Genomic DNA, 22,023 nt, shown 5'->3' with positions numbered 1-22,023 from the left:
CCACAGTTTGGTGTCTCTGGCATTATCTTTCTGAAGCAAAATTAAAGGCAATTGGAAGTTCTGGATGTGTGGTCATTTCTTTCTTCCTTCCAGGCCGTAGTCAGGCAGGTGACGAAGAACCCGATGGTCACTCTGACAGAGCCCAGCATTTCTCTGTGGAGAGAGGAGAACCTTTCAGAAGAACAACCATCACTGCAGCACTCCACCAATCAGGCCTTTATGGTAGAGTGGCCAGACAGAAGCCACTCCTCGGTAAAAGGCACATGATAGCCCATCTGGAGTTTGCCAAAAGGCACTGGCTGGACTCTCAGACCATGAGAAACAAAATTCTCTGGCCCGATAAAACACAGATTGAACTCTTTGGCCTGAATGGCAAAAATGTCTCACAAAAAATAGCCTCATGTCTGGAGAAAACAATAGTCAAAATGTGGCTAGAGATCAATTTCCAAAATATCTATATACATAAAGGTACCGACATCCCATTTAGTTTTAAAAATAGTAGAGTACTGGATAGGGGATTTTAAAGGTACATATTTCAGATATACACTACAACGTGTTATTATAAAAGTACAAAAAAATTCTCTTTATTTATACACAACACTCCAATAAAATGGATACAGACATATATTCAGAGTGTTAGGTATATACACAGAATCCCTATTAGCGACACCGTTAAATGCTGCAATTCCATACTTAAAATACTGCGTCCAAAAACGTCTACATGTTTCGCCAAAAATGGCTTCATCAGGAAAATGGACGAAGTTGTTCAGAAGTAATTTTTAGATAAATTCTGATATAGATTCTAAACCTCAACGTAGGTCCAGGGGTGAGCACTTACAGGGAGTCAACCAAAAATGTCATCCGACAAACATATTTTGCACTCCGTGGTCAAACGCAGCCGTGTTGGGTCGCCCCGTAGGGGGGGATGACTTGATGTAAATTTTATCACAGCGGATATTGAATAATAGTACCCCTTTTAATTCCTAAATTTACGCTGAATATATCTAGTATCACTATTGGGAGCTCAAGCACATAGAGGCCAGGCAAATAACACACAGCACACCTCTTAAGGTATAACATCTTGACACGCACACCTGAAAAATCAGTTGGTGTGCGTTATCACATGAAAGAGGGAAAAAAGCCAAACCATTGTTTCTCCATGATACAAACTAAGGTATGTTCTCAATAGATGGTTCCACACGTGCTGTCCTCCATGCTGAACCTGAGCTCCTCCTGCGGAAAAAGTGAAGCGAAGTGAATACTTTCCGGATGCACTGTATATCTATTTCTTTGTTAATAGACACTAAGTGGTGCTTTACTTGGAAAAATTATGAATAACATCCTATATGCAAACTTTGGAGAGTTGTACTATGTTTAGAATATTCAGAACATGTGGTTAAGCAGATTGATGCAGCAGGCATGCAAAAAACACATGGACAAAAGCAAACAGATAGACAAATGAAGCATAATAAATGATGATAAAATTCAAATGGTCTGTAAAATGCAAACATCCTGTACATTCATGCTTTACCCAGTGCAGTTCATTCAGACTCAGTCACGATAGACAAAGCAGATACAAATCACATGGACTCTAGGAAACTTAAATGGAGAGTCACATCAATGTAAAAGCATTGTATAACATGGGAAAGTTGCATGGCCTACCCCTAGTGCTGAATTAGAATACATCTAAGGACATGTACCTTTCCAAAGCAGAGATGTAACCATTTTATTTCAGAAAAACAATTCATTTGTGGATATTTTTTAAGTTAAAAGCCACCATATTAGTAAAAGCCAAACTATTATAAAAGTTAAAAAAGTGAAAAGAAAACGGTGCTATCAGATGACCTCATAAACAAAATAAATAAATATATAAGCAGCAAATCTCCCGTGGGACATAAACACAGTACAAAAACATAACGATAATATAGAATTGTGCTGAATAAAATAAAATTATGATTACCGTATTTATTGGTGTATAACACGCACTTTTTTCCCCTTAAAAGCAGGGGAAAATCGTGGATGCGTGTTATACGCCGATCCCCTGAAATTCTGAGCCTCTGGGCGGCTTTCAGCCGCCTTCGGCTCTTCAAGGCGACTTTCAGCCGCCTTCGGCCATTATCGACGGCTTTCGGCCGCCTTCGGCCATTCTCGGCAGCTTTCGGCCGTTTTTGGCAGCTTTCGGCTGCCTTTGGCTCTTCTCGGCAGCCGAAAGCTGCCGAGAATGGCCAAAAGCGGCCGAAAGCTGGCCAGAAGAGTCGGAGGCCCGCTGAGAACTACCGCACGCCGCCGAGATACACATCCGGCTCTGTATCTCGGCGGCGGCATTTAAAAACAAAAAAAAACAAATAGCAAATAAAATAGACAAGGCTGCAATGGGGGACAAGACTGCATAAGGCTGCAATGGTGGACAAGGCTGCAATGGTGGACAAGGCTGCATAAGGCTGCAATGGTGGACAAGGCTGCAATGGTGTACAAGGCTGCAATGGTGGACAAGGCTGCAGATGACACTGATGGGCATATAAATGTAAGTTTTTTTTTCCCCCTTAAACTTCCCTCCTAAAAGTTTTTTTCCTTAAAATTCTCTCCTAAACTTGGGGTGCGTGTTATACGGCGGCGTGTGTTATACGCTGATAAATACGGTAACCAAAACCAGAATGATTGAAATAACAAAACAGTGTTGTGATAATAAATCCTATGTATTCCTGGTGTTGATCTCCACCATCCACTTGCTTTACCTTAAATTTTTTAGTTGGTTAAAGAGTCAATGAAAATTTTTATAATACATATAATATAGAATTGCGCTAAATAAAACCAAATTATGATTAACCAAAACCAGAATGGTTGAAATAACAAAACAGTCCACAAGTGTTGTGATAATAAATCCTATGTACTCCTGGTGTTGATCTCCACCATCCACTACCTTTTAGAGATCTTGTACATCAGTGCCTCCCCCAAAAGCTGAAAAACTTGCTTACCAGCTCCTGTCGACCCCTCATTACTAGGGGGTCATTTGCACTTGTGGCTTAAGACCCAGCCAAAGCCTTTGACCGGATCAGGTAACTCTCCTGCACTGGATCACCCCTTGTCACCGCGTTATATGCATAAATTTCTCCCAAAAAAACGAAAATGCTCCACATAATGTAAAAAGTCTTTAAAAGTTTATTAGACTATAAAATGTTGCACTTACAGCATCAGCTGATCAAATTCACCTTGGGTTTGATGTGTCAGCCGGCAAAAAAACAAACCCATCCTTCCAGGATTCGTGGGAATTGGTGACAACAGCGCACAACTCCTCCCTAAGCATTTCGTCATAGGTTGACGTTGTCCAGGGGTGCATTTGTCACAGAGCCCCTCTCTGTGTTCCAAGTATCATAATGAGGCTTGGTTATAGGTTGGGAGAGATAGGACTATGGTCAACTGAGGCTCAGATCGAGGCTTGGTTATCTGTGTGCTGTATACAAGGTAGATTGGGGCTTGGCCATTTGTAGGCTGTATATAATGTGGTGATTCATCGTGCCACCCGTGCCTCTGGACGACGTCAACTTATGATTAAACGCACTGACGTCAGCAATTCCCATGTGTCTTGGAAAGGAAGGGTTTGTGTGCCGGCCGACACATCAAACTCAAAGTGCTGCTAGACTAATACACCTCACTAATCGATCCGTGACTGCCAATCCCTTCATTGGCTTCACCTACCCCACCGTGTAAAATTCAAAATGCTAACCACAACATACAAAGCCATCCAGAACATCACCCCCATCTACATCACCAACCTCATCTGCAGATATCACCCAAATCATCCTCTCCGCTCCTCCCAGGACCTCCTGCTTTCTAGCTCCCTTGTTAACCCTCTCATGCTTGCCTTCAAGACTTCTCCAGAGCCTCTCCCATCCTCTGGAACTCCTCCCTGCCCCAGTCTGTGCGATCAGCCCCTACCCTGTCCACCTTTAGGAGATCCCTGAAAACTCATTTATTCAGGGAAGCATATCCCACACCCATCTAACAACTGTCCCCGAGCCACCCCCATCAAATCATTCTCTGCAGCTATTACCTTTTGTACCACCACCCCCTCCCTTTAGAATGTAAGCTCTACGAGACGGCCCTCCTGTACCTTTTGTATTGTACTGTAATTGTGTTGTACTCCCCCTATACATTGTAAAGCACTGCGTAAACTGTTGCCGCTATATAAATTGTGTATAATAATAATTATAACGTCTCTTCTCCAGAGAGAATAAGTTCAGTGCTCGCAACCTTTCCTTATAACTAATATCCTCCAGACCCTTTATTAGCTTTGTTGCCCTTCTTTGTACTCGCTTCATTTCCTGGTGCCCAGAACTGGAAAGCATACTCCAGGTGCGGCAGGACCAGAGTCTTGTAGAGCGGGAAAATTATAATTTTATCTCTGAAGTTGATCCCCTTTTTAATGCATGCCAATATTCTGTTTGCTTTGTTAGCAGCAGCTTGGCATTGCATGCCATTGCTGAGCCTGTCATCTACTAGGACCCCTAGGTCCTTTTCCATCCTAGATTCCCCCAGAGGTTCTCCCCCCAGTGTATAGATTGCATTCATATTTTTGGCACCCAAATGCATTATTTTACATTTTTCTACATTGGACCTCATTTGCCATGTAGTTGCCCACCCCATTAATTTGTTCAGATCTTTTTGAAAGGTTTCCACATCCTGTGGAGAAGTTATTGCCCTGCTTAGCTTAGTATCGTCTGCAAATACAGAGATTGAACTGTTACCCCATCCTCCAGCTCATTTATGAAGAAAATAAAAAGGATTGGTCACAGCACAGAACCCTGGAGGACCCCACTACCCACCCCTGACCATTCCAAGTTCTCCATTTATCACCACCCTCTGAACTCACCCTTGTAGCCAGTTTTCAATCCATGTACTAACCCTGTGGACCATGCCAACGGACCTTGTTTTGTAAAGTAAACGTTTATGGGGAACTGTATCAAATGCTTTTGCAAAATCCAGATACACCACTTCTACAGGCCTTCCTTTATCTAGATGGCAAATCACCTCCACATAGAAGGTTAATAGATTGGTTTGGCAAGAACAATTCTTCATGAATCCATGCTGATTACTGCTAATGATACCGTTCTCATTACTAAAATCTTGTATATAGTCCCTTATCATCCCATCCAAGAGCTTGCATACTATTGATGTGCACACCAGTCAAGTTTCTCTCCCCCAAACTCGCTCATCCATGTCTTTATGGACTTTGCTTCGTGCACTGCAGTCATATTGGAACAGGAAGGGGCCATTGTTCCCACAAAGTTGGGAGCATGACATAGTACAAAATGTCTTGGTATATTGACGCTTTAATAGCTCCCTTCACTGGAACTAAAGAGCCAATCCCAGCCCCTGAAAAACAACCCCACACCATAATCTCCCCTCCAACAAAGGATATGGACCAGTGCACAAAGCAGGTCCATTAAGACATGGCTGGGCGAGTTTAGGGTGGAGGAACTTGAGTCCTGACCTCAACCCCATAGAATGCTTTTGAGATGAATTAGAGTGGAGAATGCAAGCCAGGCCTTCTCGTCCATATCAGTGCCTGACCTCCCAAATGCGCTTCTGGAAAATTGGTCAAACATTCCCATAGACACACTCCTAAACCTTGAGGATGGCTTTCCCAGAAGAGTCGATGCTGTTATAGCAGCAAAGGGTGGGCCAACTCAATATTGAACCCTACGGGCTAAGACTGGGATGCCATTAAAGTTCATGTGTGTGTAAAGGCAGGTGGCCCAATACTTTTGGTAATATAATGTACCTTAAAGTCACACATAAGCTTTTTGGAAGATCGATGTAAAATGAATGATGTGGAAACATGGTAGAGTATTTTTTTTGTATTTGCCACCTAAAAATACCATGTATACAATTTCTATGTATTTTATTATTTGAGTTGATACAGTACATCTGTGAAAGCTGTTGCCCTCCTACCATCTGGGCACATGCCACTGACTCACTATCAGTAGGAGCTGATTCTTGCAATGAAAGCCTCTCTCTCTTCTTGTACAATTACAGTCATTAGTAGTTGTTTTGCTGCACTGTTTTTCCAGACTATGCCATTATGGCAGTGTGATAAATACCAGCCTTATCTCTCTGCGCCTTTGAAGTCTCCTAGGATTTTGGGAGCCTGTGCGTGAATGTGGCTCTCACATGTTATTCACCTGTTTATCTGCAAGGACGTGAACTCTGCTGTTTTCACATTTCAACCAATGACAGAAGCCGACAATCCCTAAGGAAAAGAAGAAATATTCTAAATATTTGATACGGTTAATATTTAACAATGAGCTGGGAGAAAGTTATTTGCATGTTGTGTCTCTAATTTATGAAGGACAATTGATGTTTTTAAGGAGACCCTATCGCTGTATATAATGTCTATATTTTATAACTGCATGGGAAAAGTCAAACACAGTTCTCACTTAAAGGTACCCTGTTGTATCAAACTGTGCTAAGAATTCAGTACTAGCAAAAGGAAAGGCAGCTGCATTCCAAATGAACCTACCTGGCGGTATGATTATTTCGGATTTTAGGTGCTAAAAGCGGTAGAATTATTTTGCATGAAAATTTGGCGTTTTATATTGTAGTCCTGTAATTCTTATGATGCGTACACACGATCGAATTGTCCGGCAAACGATCCGGCGGATAGTCCGGCGGACTTTCTACCGAACGGACTTGGCCACACACGGACACACAGAAAGTCCGGCGTTTGCTAGCGCGATGACGTACAGCACGTACGACGGGACTAGAAAAAGGAAGTTCAATAGCCAGTAGCCAATAGCTTTCTTTTCGTACTTGCTTCTGAGCATGCGTCATTCTTAGTCCGCCGGACTAGCATACTGACGAACGTATTGTCCGCTGAAACCCAAGTCCGGCGGAAAGATTGGACTGCAAAAATACTAAGTACGCTGAGAAGTCTGCTGAATCCCACACACGATCAAATTGTCCGGTGAAATGCGTTTCGGCGGACTAAGTACGCCGGACAATTCGATCGTGTGTACGCGGCATTAGGAATAACTCACTTAAATCTGTCCAAACCGGAAGGTAGTGGGGGCATCCCTGACGTATTGACATTCCTGAGGTCCCAAGCAAATACTTAATGGGGAGGAGAGCGAATAGCAGGTGAAGGGTATTAATTGTATATTTCATCCCAGCAATGATCAAAGGAAGCAGTAGGGTATGGGCAAACTTGGAAGTTGTTCTGCAGGATATGCATTGGTGGTAGAGCGTACAATGGGTTTGTTAGACGTACATGCCAGTGAATGTATGTCGGTGGGGGGGTTGGTTCTTGACTGTTTTGACTCAGGAGGGTATAGTAGTGACCAGCCTGGGTATGCCCAATAGGCTGTAGGCTGTTTTATGTTTACTTTGCAAATTAATAAAAATAATAAAAAATAAATAAAAATCTGTCCAAACCAGAGTCTAGTAGAAATCCCGGGTATGATAAAGTTTGAAAAATGAAATCATAAATTATAATATAATAAATAACTATAAATAATTATACCAAATAATAATATAACAATAATAAAAAATATTTAATAATGTAATCAAATAAAAAACACTAAAATTTGCTCAGTTGCAGAATTGTCGCTGTCATTGCTTTTCAGTATTTGATGACGGATCTCCCCACAAATCGCTATCCCTCAATTCTGCGAGTGATTCCAATTTATTATCGCTGTTTTCTAGCTGGTCTATAATCATTTTTGATGTAAAGTGACAGTTTTGGTTGCTATGGACAATCTCCAGTTTCCAGGCATAAAGAACAGTTTTTATAATGTAAAACTGCATGCAGGACACTGGGCAGACCACTGGGGACAAAGGGGATGTGAAATAATTACATACAGCAATGTAATCTGTAAGATTACATTATACTGTATGTATACTGTGTGTTTCACTTTTTGAATTTGGCGCCGATCTCCGTCCCCGTGCGTCGCAACGCTCGCATTGAACGGAGATCGGCTCCGTGATGAATAGAGCGGAAGACGAGCTGCTCACAGTGCGGGGGGGGGGGGGGGACATCGCTGGATCCAGGGGAGAAGGTAAGTAACATCTCCCTGCATTTAGCGATGTGGTCTGGCTCGGGGTTACCGCTTTTGGTATAAAACTTCCACCCCGAGCCAGACTCGGGAACACCGCCAGGGGGGTTAAAAGTCATAGTTAAAGGTTGCAGAAAACAGACGATGCGGTCAAGACAGTGCCGGGACAAGGCCATCCAGTGCCCAGGGCAAAGATGCCAAATGGCGCCCCCCCAACCCCCCCCCCCCCCCGCCTCAAGGTGGAATAGCAGGTGGGATGTGATAAATTGCGATGCGTGCAGTTTAATAGTGGCACACATTCAATCCTGCAATTAAATGTGGGGCTCACAATGGTGTGGAAAAAAATTCCCCAACATTAGTAGTGAGGGGAAAATGCCCTGGCTGCATGTGTGGTATCACTGGAAGGAAAAATGGTCCAGTGTCTGTGGTGTCACTGAAATTAAAAATGTGATGTGAGTCTATGGACTGATTTGGTGGTGGTTTGAAGAGGGAGGGGAGCCGGAAGGGTGGGGGCTCTATGGGATCCATTTATCTAGGGGGCCTTGTGTGGCTCTGAGGGAGTAATGCTTAATTTCCAGGTGCATCCAGAGGTTAGTAAAACCAGGCAGTTTAGCCATGGCTTTACTGCCCCAGACCTTTACACTAACTCCTCATGGCTGTATACATGCCATAGCAAAACTTAAACAGCATATCTCTTTTAATGGGCGTTGCCTCCACTGGACGTAATGAATGCAGTTCTATGGCTCTGCATCAAAGCTGTGTGCAATGCACATGATTTTGTCTTGGTAGTACAGCAGTACATCCCCCTTATATCAGGGTCCCCAGAGTTCCCCTCTACATTAGAGTTCACAAAGTCCCCCAAGTCATCTTTCACATCAGGGACCCTAGTGTTCCCTCTTACATCATAGTTCCCTCCCCCTTTCATTAGGGTCCCCAAAGTCCTCTCCTTACATCATGGTCCCCAGAGTACCCCCTCTTATATCAGAGTTCCTCCTTCCAATAGGATCCCTAACGTTCTCCCTCTTACCTCAGGGACCCCAGATTACCCCCTTACATCAGGGATACCAGATTCTCCCCTCGTTAGATCAGGGTCCGCAGAGACCCACCTTAGCTCAAGGTCCCCAGTGCTCCCCATTAGATTGGAATCCCCAGTGCTCCCTCTTAGCTCAGGGTTCTCAGAAATCCCCCTTAGCTCAGGGTCCCCGGAGATCCCCCTTAGCTCAGGGTCCCCAGAGATCCCCCTTAGCTCAGGGTGCCCAGAGATCCTCCTTAGCTCAGGGTCCCCAGTGCTCCCCCTTAGCTCAGGTTCCCTGGAGATCCCCCTTAGCTCAGGGTCCCCAGTGCTCCCCCTTAGCTCAGGGTCCTCAGTGCTCTCCCTTAGCTCAGGGTCCCTGGAGATTCCCCTTAGCTCAGGGTCCCAAGTGCTCCCCCTTAGCTCAGGGTCCCCGGAGATCCCCCTTAGATCAGGGTCCCCAGTGCTCCCCCTTAGCTCAGGGTCCACGGAGATCCCCCTTAGCTCAGGGTCCCCAGTGCTCCCCGTTAGATTGGAATCCCCAGTGCTCCCCCTTAGCTCAGGATCCCCAGAGATACCCCTTAGCTCGGGGTGCCCAGAGATCCTCCTTAGCTCAGGGTCCCCAGTGCTCCCCCTTAGCTCAGGGTCCCCATTGCTCCACCTTAGCTCAGGGTCCCAGAGATACCCTTTAGTTAAGGGTCCCCAGAGATCCCCTCTGGCTAGGGGTCCCCGGAGACCCCCCTGGCGCAGGGTCCCCGGAGACCCCCCTGGCACAGGATCCCCAGAGATCTCCCCTGGCGCAGGGTCCCCAGAGATCCCCTTTGGCGCAGGGTCCCTGGAGATCCCCTTTAGAGCAGGGTCCTCAGAGAACCTACTTATATCATGGTTCGTTTCTTCTCAGTGCAGCTACAGGACATATGAGAAGAAGCTGTGGCACTGGGATCAGGCACGTTTTTCAGGAGAAAGTTCTCCTCTTACTCAGAAGACCTGGGGGCGGGGCGAGCACCTGATTGGTTGCTGGATCCCGGAAGTCCTATCAACTAGCCACAGGATGTTATCAGCCAGCATATTTTCACTAACAATGGCGCTGTGGCTAAGAAACAAAGCCACAGCAGTAGGGACGCTGAGTGGGCATTTGTAAATGGAAGCCCGTGGCACTGGTTAATGAGAGAGCAGCTCTCTCTTCTCCTGCACCGCCAACAGGAGAAAGGGGGAGGGGCAAGCGGGGGAAACATTTGGACAGCCTGCAGCTCGCCTCTCCCCTATCACAACACCACTGCCTGAGTTCAGCTGAGCTGCAGTCCGCTGACGCTGTCACTGCTTCACTGATTGGGGGGACGGGGGGGGGGCCTTGACAGCACCCGCTACAACTGTCAGATTCCTTGATGTCCTCACCCCTCTGGTGAGTGTCACTCCCCCTCATAGCAAAGCTACTGAGTCTGAGCACTGTAACAGCAGTGATTTGGTGGATCAGTGAATTGTGCAGCTTGCAATTTGGCGCCCCACCTCCAGCCTCAATAGACTCCGCCCAGGGCAAGTGCCCCTCCCGCCCCTGCCTTGTACCGGCTCTGGGTCAAAAGGTCCCAGGAGGTATTAAAAGCTGTGCAGCTTTGTAAAATGCTAATTCATTTTATTATCATAACTGTAGGCCATTTTGGCTTTTTTTTGGAAACCTGGTCAAAAAAACTCCCAGTTAGCAATCCCCATGTCCTGCCTTGTTGGTAGGACATGAAAACCATTGGACAGCCAATCCCAGCATTCCAGGAGCAGAAACCAATGGTTTTCACACCCTAGCAACCATGCAGGACATGGGGATTGCTAACTGGGAGCCAGGGGCGGACTGACCATTGGGCCACTCGGGCACTGTCCGAGGGCACCATGCCACTAGGGGACCCAATCAGGGTTGCCAGCCTCAGTAAAACCAGGGACAGTATGTAAAAATTTGTGTTTTTTTTTTACATCTGCCTTTGTAATGTCCCTTACCAACATCCTTTTGGTCTAAAAATCCCAAGATTATAGCTGCCCCACCTCTCCAGTACCTTCTCAGCCAATAGAAACATGTCTGTGTATACTGTGTGATTGTATACTGTGTGTGTGTTTGCATATACTGTGTGGCCCCATAATCCCTGATTGCCTAGGGGCCCCATAATCTCCTATTGCCCGGGGGCCCCATGAGTTGTCAGTCCACCCTTGCTGGGAGCTTATTGTCCAGGCTTCTGGGGGATCCCAAAGCTGCACAGTTTTTTAATACCTACAGGGGCCTCTTGACTGCTTAGGCTATTTTCCAGAAAAAGTGAACTTTAATGAATGATCCAAAGCAAGACGGGCTACCTAGAATTGGCCCTCTGACATGTTTCACTCGTATTGAGCCAAGGTTGTGTGGGTATCTACAGTGGAGTAGAGTACCTTTTGATGCTGTGCTGCAGAGTTACAGACTCCACTAAACTTCACATTTTGGACACTCCTGGGTGTGTTGGAGGTCTGTATCTTCCCACTGCACCCTGTTGCTGCCCTTGACCACTATTTTATTATTATATCCCTAAAGCGTCTAGCAGGAAATGTGTGTGAGAGCTGCATGGACACATTAGTGATGTAGTAAGCGTAAGATAAATAAAAGACAGTTTGGGACTTTAAATGAGGCACGGGTTAGCGCCTCCATCCTGGTATAAGGCAAAATTTGAAAGGAGGTTGGGACTTTAAAATGAAGCGGCTGAAGTGCGGAGGTAAAGGTAAAAAGAGGATTTAATTTAATTCATAACAATATATGATACAGAGTAAATTCATATATATACATACATGTACAACTATTTGGCACAAGATATGTTTATGATGATATCAAGGTATATGTAAAAAACGCATCAATCAAGAAGCATATGTAAACAATAGATAGTATGTAGAGCAACAACATGGCCCAAAAGTGCCTTAGGGCGACATATCCGGTACCTATGTCTATAATCTCATAGTAAAAATATAAATGTACTGAATTAATATTGGTGACATCCTCAGGACATAATAGATATCACTGTAGCATCCAATGTAGCTCGACGCGTTTCGTGGATGTATCTCCACTCATCAGGAGCAGATGCGACAGATTCCTGTAAAATGTACAGATATGGTAAACCCCACTCTATATAGAGGGGAATATATACAATATATAAGATGCTTAAAAATAAATTAGCCAAGCATATCTACCAACCCTGGCAGCGAGCGCAGCAAACAGCAACTGGCCCATGGTGAGTCGGAGGCACAAATCACCCCCCCCCCGGGAGCTTAGGCGGCATACTTAGGCAGCAACAGTTGTAGTGAAAAAAAATTGTGCCTCCGACTCACCATGGGCCAGTTGCTGTTTGCTGCGCTCGCTGCCAGGGTTGGTAGATATGCTTGGCTAATTTATTTTTAAGCATCTTATATATTGTATCTATTCCCCTCTATATAGAGTGTGGTTTACCATATCTGTACATTTTACAGGAATCTGTCGCATCTGCTCCTGATGAGTGGAGATACATCCACGAAACGCGTCGAGCTACATTGGATGCTACAGTGATATCTATTATGTTCTGACGATGTCACCAATATTAATTCAGTACATTTATATTTATACTATGAGATTATAGACATAGGTACCGGATATGTTGCCCTAAGGCACTTTTGGGCCATGTTGTTGCTCTACATACTATCTATTGTTTACATATGCTTCTTGATTGATGCGTTTTTACATATACCTTGATGTCATCATAAACATATCTTGTTCCAAATAGTTGTACATGTATGTATATATATGAATTTACTCTGTATCATATATTGTTATGAATTAAATTAAATCCTCTTTTTACCTTTACCTCCGCACTTCAGCCGCTTCATTTTAAAGTCCCAACCTCCTTTCAAATTTTGCCTAGTAAGCGTAACAGAGCAATAGCTGACAGTAAATGAAATCTTCCCATCAAGGCCTCCCACGAGTAAAGTAAAATGAGACACAAGTTTTACCCTTTCTCAAAATAACCATACCAAAAAATAAATAAAAAGTGGGTCAATTGTTAGCGAAAGAAGGACAAAGAAATTGAAGTCCAAAAGAAAGACTATCCTTCTAAATCAGCCTTTCTCAAACTTTTAGCTCCAGGGGAACCCCTAAAAAATTATCAGGTGTCAGGGAACCTTTATCGAAACCAATTCATTGGAGGCTAATGGCAAAAATGCCCCTCACATCAGTGGTCAAGGCACAGAATGTAATCTCTGCAGTGTTGGTCAGATTTCTACAGCTAAAAAGATAAGTGGTGATAATTGGTGTCATGCTACTGGCTAAGCTACCGTATATACTCGAGTATAGGCCGACCCGAATATAAGCCGAGGCCCCCAATTTACCCCCAAAAAAACTGGCAAACTTATTGACTCGTGTATAAGCCGAGGGTGAGACATGCCTGTCCATCCCTGTGTGTGTGTCCGTCCATCCCTGTGTGTCCGTCCATCCCTGTGTGTCCGTCCATCCCTGTGTGTCCGTCCATCCATCCCTGTGTGTGTGTGTGTCCATCCATCCATCCATCCCTGTGTGTGTGTGTCTCCATCCATCCATCCATCCATCCATCCCTGTGTGTGTGTGTCTCCATCCATCCATCCATCCATCCCTGTGTGTGTGTGTATCCATCCATCCCTGTGTGTGTGTGTGTCTCCATCCATCCATCCATCCGTGTGTGTGTGTCTCCATCCGTGTGTGTGTGTGTGTGTGTGTGTGTGTGTGTGTGTGTGTGTGTGTGTGTGTGTGTGTGTGTCCAGCCTACCTGTGTCCCGAGCCTTTGTCCCGAGCCTCCGTCCCGTGTCGTGCCTTGCCTTGCCTTCGTCCCGTCCCGTCCCGTCCCGTCCTGTCCCGTGCCGTGCCTTGCCTTGCCTCCGTCCCGTGCCCTCTTCGTCGGCGGCCATTGTAAAATTCAAAAGCCGCGCCTCCTCCTTCGCCTGTGATAGGCGGAACACTGAATTTCCCAGCAGCCTGTGTTCCGCCTATCACGGACGTCGTATCATCCTCGTCCGTAGTACGAGGATGAGACGACGCCCGTGATAGGCGGAACACAGGCTGCTGGGAAATTCAGTGTTCCGCCTATCACAGGCGAAGGCGGAGCCGGAGGCGCGGCTTTTGAATCATAGAATGGCCGCTGTCTGTCTGCTCGACACGCTGATCGAGCGGGCAGACAGCGATGACTCGAGTATAAGCCGAGGGGGGCACTTTCAGCCTCAAAAAAGAGGCTGAAAATCTCGGCTTATACTCGAGTATATACGGTAAGTGACATTGGTATTGGAACTATGTAAGCACAACCAAATGAAAGATCAATCAGCCACAGCTCAAGGAACCCCTAGCAACCACTGGAGGAACCCTTGGGTACCACAGAACCCTGGTTGAGAATGGGTGCTGTAAATGAAGAAAGGAGGGCAAAGGAGAGAACATACATTGCTGGCTTCAATTTATCTATTGGGGAACAAGAAAATTCAGAAAAAAGTCATATTATACAGTATACTATGTAGCCATGTATGCTATATGGACCAACTTTTTGAGTTTGGGTGTTTATAATGAAGGATATTGTTAATGCTACGGCATAAAAAAAGACATTTTAGACAATTGTAAGCTTCCAACCTTGTGGCAACAGTTTGGCTCTTTTCATGTTCCAGGATATTCAGTACAGGTCCATAAAGACATATTTTGATGGGTATGGTGAGGGGGAACTCAAGTGACCTACACAGGGCCCTGATCTCAACTCTATTTACCATTTTTAGGACTCACATTTTGATTGTAAGACAGATTTTCTGTTCCAACATTAGTTCTCACAAAGGCTCTTTTGGCTAAATGGGCAAAACAATTTGCAAACACAATGATGGGGGCAAGCTACTTATTATTGTCCATGGTTTTGGAATGAGATGTCCAACAAGCTCAGCAAGCATAGTCAGGTGTTCACACATTTTTTGGTCATACTGTAAACTGCTTGACCCACAGGGATTAGCTTAATGAGGTATCTGGGCATTAAAATAACCAATAACCACCAGATGAGCAATAAAAGATCTGTGTATTTCTAATCTCTAACATCTGTCCAAGTTCCCAAGAAAGTAGAAGATATGATTTGGTAAAGTCAAGTTACCCAACAGGCCTTAAGAGAGAGAAACATAAAGTGAAAAGGGCTCCTTTCCTAGGGGCTCTTATTTCCTAGAACACTCATATTTTTTAAATATCAAGAAGCTCAGGACCCGACATTGATACCAATGACCACAGTGACATGGACTGGCTTGGACTTGGCTGTTTTCGGGGACGATCTACAAAATATTAAGTCTAATTATAGGCTAAAATGTTTACTGGAAGCAGAAAGTGTGGCAAACCCAATTTCCGAAAATAGAAATATGACTTCAGTGTTCTGTAAACGGTAATTAAATGATGACAGTACTGATTTTAATATATACGAATCAGCATATCCAGCCATACTGCTCGTGTGAATAATTGATTTATGGAGTGATGTATGTCACCAAACCTAAACCTAGTTTAATCAGCATCATACTTGCTTTTTACATCCACCCATCTGGATGGGTGTGATGGTTTATCTATTAATAGACAATATACTTTTTATTGCTGTGTCTATGCCCATGGAGAGTTTGATACTAACAATGAATTGGTTGAACTGGCAATGATAAGCTCATTCACTATTATTGGGCAGTGGGGCTCGTGATAAAAGAAGTGACAGTGATACTTGAAGTAGTTTAAGGCACAAGCAAACTTCTGGGTATTACAGGACAACAACGAATATCTTCAGTTTCCAGAGAACTGGAGTTAAAATTGAAATATAAGGAATGGGGGAACACTGATCATTCCTCAAAAAAACAGTGCTTATCTTGCCAGAAGGATATTGTAGCGTGCAAAACGAGGTTGGATTGCAGCTTTTAATCCAGTGGCTCCATGTAAGAGAAAGCATATAGAAGGTGTTTGCTTTCAGATTATCTCTCTATTTGAAACTCCATAAGACCCCATCTGAACAGACAGGTGAAATGAGAGTGTTGAGCTCTGTAAAAAAACAGGCTTTATTCAACAGAGCAGCTAAGAAGAGGGAGGTAAGCATGGGAAAATAGCCTAGAACAATTAGGCAGAAGTGGGAAATAAAGCAGCAGAGAAGAGATAAAGGTAAATATAGGCAGCAGAGGGTGCCTAGCATAGAATTGGAGAAGGGATTTGACATTTGGAAGAGATACAAAGGGGAGATTTACAAAAATGAGAGCAGAATCTGGTTCAGCTGTGCATGGTAGCCAATCAGACTCTAACTTCAATTTGTTCAATTAAGCTTTGACAATAAAACCTGGAAGCTGATTGGTTTCTATGCACAGTTGCACCATATTTTGCATGCTCCAGTTTTAGTAAGTCTCCAACCAAAGTCTAATCTAAAATATGGTGCTAGTTCAAATCAGTATAAATTGGAAACTTGTAAACTGAGAATGTGGTGTGCTTAGTGTTGTTGGGGTAAAAGCATCTTGTAGAGTACCTGTACTTTTTCCAAATGTCCGAACAGTTGCTTTCATTTAGAAGCAGGGGCATATCTACCGCAAAGTAAACAATGCATTTGCCTTGGGCAGAATTTTTCAGGGGGTGGCGCCAGGCAGAAGGGCAGGGGCGGTTATTTAACCATTTTCTGTGATTTTACCGGGATGATGCCTGCAGCTGCAGGCATCACCATGGTATAGTTCCTTTTTTAGAGCCGGCTCTCTTGTAATAGCAATCTGAGCGGCTTACTAGCTGCTTGATTGCTATTACAAGCAGCGGGAGGGGGATGTCTCTCGGGCCCTCCCGTTGTAATAATATGCCCAAACCATTGTGACTCCATTTTAGCTTAAATCTGCAAAATCTGAAAGAATACACAGAAAAATGTTTGCACAGCACTGTACGCTATATATATCATTATGGTTTAGTTTGTCTTTTCCTGTTCTCTGTTCTGTAGGCCATGGGACAGGATGCATGACTTATGACTAATAACCAGATGGCCTGTTGACTCTTGTAACCTCATGATAAATGTAATTTAGGGGTCATTGTATAACCATATATTTTATACCAATACATCATTTACTAACCACTCCCCCTCCCCTCTTTCTATTGGTATATTGAACCATATATAAGCTGTAACGCACCTAATAAAGGCAGACTTTTTCAAATGCACAACCTGCTTCTCATTTCATTCTGTGTCTCCAGATATCTGAGGGCCCTGTTGGTTACCTATAGAAGGGTAGAAGGGTGGTCGTCTGGAATACCTACTATTTCCTTTCAAGTGGGGGCTCGTCCGGGATAAGTCAATCATCCTTGGTGGGTAGACCTTTGTCTGTTTTGACTAATTCTTCCTTACCCTGGTTCTGATAAAGTCTTAGCCTTTTAAATTTAAAGAGAAGGGAAGGAAGGACCACGCTTTAATAGACACACTCACGGGAGTGTAACATTGTAGGGTCTGTGGGAGACCGAGTCTTTATTTAAGACTCCATATATTAGAAACTGCAGTTCAGTCTCCTTTTGGGAAGGGTATTTAGGTAAACAACAGCGCCCACTAAATCTTTGCTTCTCTTTCTGTTGCATAAAAGTAATAAGATAATATGTGATTGCAGATTGGTATTGGTAGTGTACTTGCTTCTCGTTTAATTCGGTGTCTCCAGATATCTGAGGGCCCTGTTGGTGTACCTATAGAAGGGTGGTCCTCCAGAATACCTACTGTGAACCTACTGTATGGGAACCTCCGCCAGACCTGTGTCTCCTGTCCTCCAAATGCACCCTCAGCCTGCAGATGCGCTATAACCAGCCATTAACCCCTCAATCTCGAGACAAGCCACACAAGTGTTGAGGGTTAAACATGCAGAGCATAAACTCTTTATTAAGTACCAAACATACACTTTTAAACACAGTTAGGGACACTCCCTTTAGCCTTGTCATAGAGGGGGTAGGGGACAAAAAAGAACCAATGGAAACTCAACACTTGTATATTCAAACAACTACAGTGGAAACACATAAAGGGATTATGATAAGCAGGCAGCCCCTTTTTACACATCCCCTGCTGGGAGGTGCCTCCAGATATTTGTCTATGTGCCATGACCCAACACAATTAAACACAGCAACAAGGGGGGGGGGGGGGGGGGGTATATAGAATTACATTACATTATCTCAATGTCATTTTGTCCCCAAGTCTTTCAGTCTCTTCTGGGCCAAAATCTGTGGGAAGGAGGCCAGCCCACAGCCCCCTCCAAAACACACCTGCTATTTCCTTTCACCCATCATACCGAAAGACCCGAATGACCAGCAGGCGTGTTCTCCAGCTGGCCAGACAGCCAAGCAACGCTCGGCTCGGCTTTGATCAGCTGTTCGTAACCGTAAACCGGAAGTGATGACATGACATCACTTCCGGTTTACTCGGGAGCCATCAGCTTTAAAAATTAAAAGCATTGGTGTTTTGAATGCTTTTAAGTATAGTGAAGGGATTTGGGGTCTTATAGACCCATATTTCTCCATAACAAGTACCTCTCACATACCTATTGCTGTCACAAGGATGTTTACGTTCCATGTGAAAGCAATAAAGGTAATCAAAAAAATAAAAATGACGCAACATTGTAAAAAAAAAAATAGGTACTTTTGTTTTACGTGCCCTTGCTCTCCTGTGGTCGCATGCAAGGGCAAACGCGCGTGTCGGTCCCGCGCGCACGCAAACAACGATCGTCCCATGCATGTGAGATATCAACGCAAACGTCAGATCATGGTCAGTAATTCTATATATGGCACATGGACGAATCATGTCTCAGGGTCTGATGAGGAAGCCATAGCTGATCACTGTAAATGACTGCAGCTTCCCCATCAAACCTCCAAGACAAGGACAGTATACCAGGACTGGGGTGGGACAAATTTAGATGGGGGGGTGGCACCCGATTTTAATCTTGCATAGGGCAGAACAAAACCAAAATACACCACTGTTTAGAAGCATGTATTTAGAGGGCCCTGGCAGCCCCTGAAACCTGGGGCTATTCTAAACTGTTTGCTCCAGAACTTGCAGTGTACAACTTTCAGTGCTACTGGCTCCTGCTCTCTTGGTGCTGCTTACCCGGACTTCTGGTCTTCACATGAAAGAGATAAAAATGGACAGTGCAGTGTCCAGCTAGTCTGTTATTTTGGAGAAGGGAGGAGCAGAGGCGTGCCTTTCCATCCTAGACTAAGGGGCTGTGTGTTTCTATTGATGCACACAATTTAGAGAGACACAGCTCTAATCCCTGCATGGAAAGGTGGCTTCATAGGGTGCTGCAAGAGCTCCGGAAACAAGAAACCTTGGGCAGTTATCATGGTACCAGCTTAAACTACAACATAGGCAAGGATCAAGGGATAAAGAAGCTGCATACTCAGTAAGACAGCAGTGGTCTGGTTTGAATGAACCAATTCTTTGTATCCCTGCAGAGACCTACACTAGAAAAATGTACGTCTCTGCACAAGCCTTACGTGAACAAATCAGCTGCTGAAAGAGATTAAGAAAATGGGGGTTTATTATAAGTAATGTGAGTGAATGCAGTAAAATGCAGGGCTCCCTCTAGTGGCTAATCTGCTAATCTTTACATTTAATAGAAAAATATGAAAACACAAGCATGCATAACTATGAAGGTCACATTAAAAATATGAAGGTAAACATTGTTATAATAGCTGAAACTATGCACACTGTACTTATCTTCAGACAGCAGCTGTAAACAAATGTGATTTTCTTACGTGCTAAAACAGAACTCCTAGAGGTTTTCATTGCTCATTGCATGCTCACTTGCTTACTTTTCACACATGTGTCTGCCTCTCCCTGTACATGTGCCGTTCTAATCTCCTCTGTGAATATTTACATGTCAGACTGCACTCCTTCCTCCACAGGGCAGCACAGGTGAGGAATGTACAGTACATAGCACAGGTATAATAAACACAATGAGGACAAAGTGCTTCCTTTTTCTGCAGCATTGCAGTAACATGTCTTAGCAGGGCTCTAAGATCAACCAAGGCATGTTGGGATTTGTAGTGCCTCAAACAGTAGAAGAAAATTAACAACAGGGTGCTGAGGTCAGGATCAAATAAAAATCGCTTTATTAAAAAAAAGCAGCACAGTTACATTGATGTTAGCATGAAACAGCATGGATAGAGAACACCTGAGACCAAGCAGCTGTGATCAGTGTGAGGCTATAGGCATCACTGAGCTAGTGATGTCAATATGGGAGTGCGGACCCCGGTGACACCAGCCAGAGGGGTGGCACTCAACCTGCGGCGCCGCTGTTATTCTCTCCGTCCGAAACCGCCTGTGGGAGGCAGGACAGCTCAGTATAGAGGGCGGGGTTGCCTGAGTTAACAGCTGGTGATTGGTTCTTTGGAGGCAAGGAAGTCTTAACAACAAATCATCAGCTTGTAGCTCCCGCCCTCTGTCCAGACCTGCTGTGTCTCCAGCCCTCCAGGTGGCTATGCAAGGTAAGACAGAACAAAGAGCAATGGGGGAGCGATGTGGGGGGAGCTGAGGACAGCAATGGGGTACTGTGAGGGGGGAGCTGAGATCAATAATGAGGTGCTGTGAGGGGGGCTAAAGACAGTAACGGGGCACTTGGGAGGGGGCAGGGGGGGAGCTGAGGACAGTAATGGGGCGCTGTGAGGGGGGAGAGCTAAAGATAGCAACAGGGAGCTGGGGGTGGAGCTGAGGACAGTAATGGGGTTCTATGGTGGTGAGGGGGAGCTGAGCACAGTAATAGGGTCACTGAGGACAATAATTGTGAGGACTGAGGACATAAACGGGGGGAATGAGGGTAGTTATGTGGCCACTGAGGACATTATTGGGGGGGCCTGAGGACAGTAATTGGGTCATTGAGGACATTAACGGGGGGAACTGAGGACATAATTGGGGGGGCATGAGGACAGTAATAGGGATCTAAGGACAGTAATGGGGGCCTTAGAACAATAATAGGGTCACTGAAGATATTAATTGAGGGGACAGTAATTGGGTCATTGAGGACATTCTTGGGGGTACTAAGGACATTATTGGGGGGACTAAGGACATTACTGGGGGACTGAGGACATTATTGGGGAGACTAAGGACAGTAAAAGGACAGGAATTGGGTCACTGAGGACAAATATGGGGGAGAGCCTCGCCAATACGCTAGCCTGCTCAGTGCCTTACTGGGGAGGGGGGATGACACCATGTTTTAGCACACCAGGTGACACCAACCCTAGTGACGCCACTGCACTGAGCAAACAGAGACTGAGGAAGACAGGGAGCCAGCCAGCTCAAGGTATGGATATTAGCGGTGGCTTTCTCCGTTGCACACGAAGATGACAGCTGTCAAAGTTCCTGGTGGATGTTGGGAGCGGGGGTGTGCATGATGCATTTCCAGGGACTTCACCCTCTTATTCAAATTCATCCACAGAAAGGGCCTAACATTGTTTTGTGATCTATATTGGAAATATTCCCTATGCATGTACAATGAATAGATCTCCCCAATGTATTGCCATTAGGGCCAATTGCTTGTTCTTACAAAACAAAATGATTAAATCTTAAAGCAAAATCGTGATGAAAGCATATGAGCAGCTTGCAAAACAATCAATACACATTGAATGTAAAAATAGTCCGAAAAATAATCTGCAGTCCCAAAGAAGATAGCTGTGATGTAAAATGTCCCGAAAGAAAAGTGAATCAGAGAAGAAAATTTTAATGTACACCAAGTGCTCCGCCACCTAAATGTGCAATAAGAACACTTACCAGAGTTGGTGGACTCTTTGATCATAAAAAGAGTCAGAAAAGTCATATGAATTTTTATGGTCCCTGTTGGAGGGAATATGCAACCTCCAGATCACCACCAAATTCTCATGAGCACCTCATCAGCAAACGGAGTTAACCAGCACAAACATAAAAGGAAAGCTGGGAGAGCCACATAGTGTGAAACAGTATGGAAATTTTCATTAAAAGAAGTACAGAC

The 22,023-nt window shown here is 44.6% G+C and overlaps 1 long non-coding RNA gene across 2 annotated transcripts; it reads right to left on the bottom strand.

Moving 5' to 3' along the window:
• Positions 1–556: 556 nt before the first annotated feature.
• Positions 557–21,723, bottom strand: LOC143942823 (uncharacterized). 2 transcript variants are annotated; one of them, XR_013264849.1, is made up of 3 exons: positions 19,796–21,723; positions 6,183–6,250; positions 557–1,233 (listed from the first exon to the last, which is right to left on the bottom strand). It is a non-coding gene; the product is annotated as an uncharacterized LOC143942823 (long non-coding RNA). The 2 variants fall into 2 exon arrangements; XR_013264848.1 differs by lacking the exon at positions 19,796–21,723 and having other exon boundaries at positions 6,183–7,470.
• Positions 21,724–22,023: the final 300 nt, after the last annotated feature.

The sequence above is a fragment of the Lithobates pipiens genome, unplaced genomic scaffold (genome assembly GCF_037356315.1).
Source record: "Lithobates pipiens isolate NorthernLeopardFrog02 unplaced genomic scaffold, aLitPip1_a1.2 Scaffold_30, whole genome shotgun sequence".
NCBI classification, from domain to species: Eukaryota; Metazoa; Chordata; class Amphibia; order Anura; family Ranidae; genus Lithobates; species Lithobates pipiens.
The sequence above is the reverse complement of the archived record's forward strand: the minus strand, read 5'-3'. Positions and strand labels throughout refer to the sequence as shown.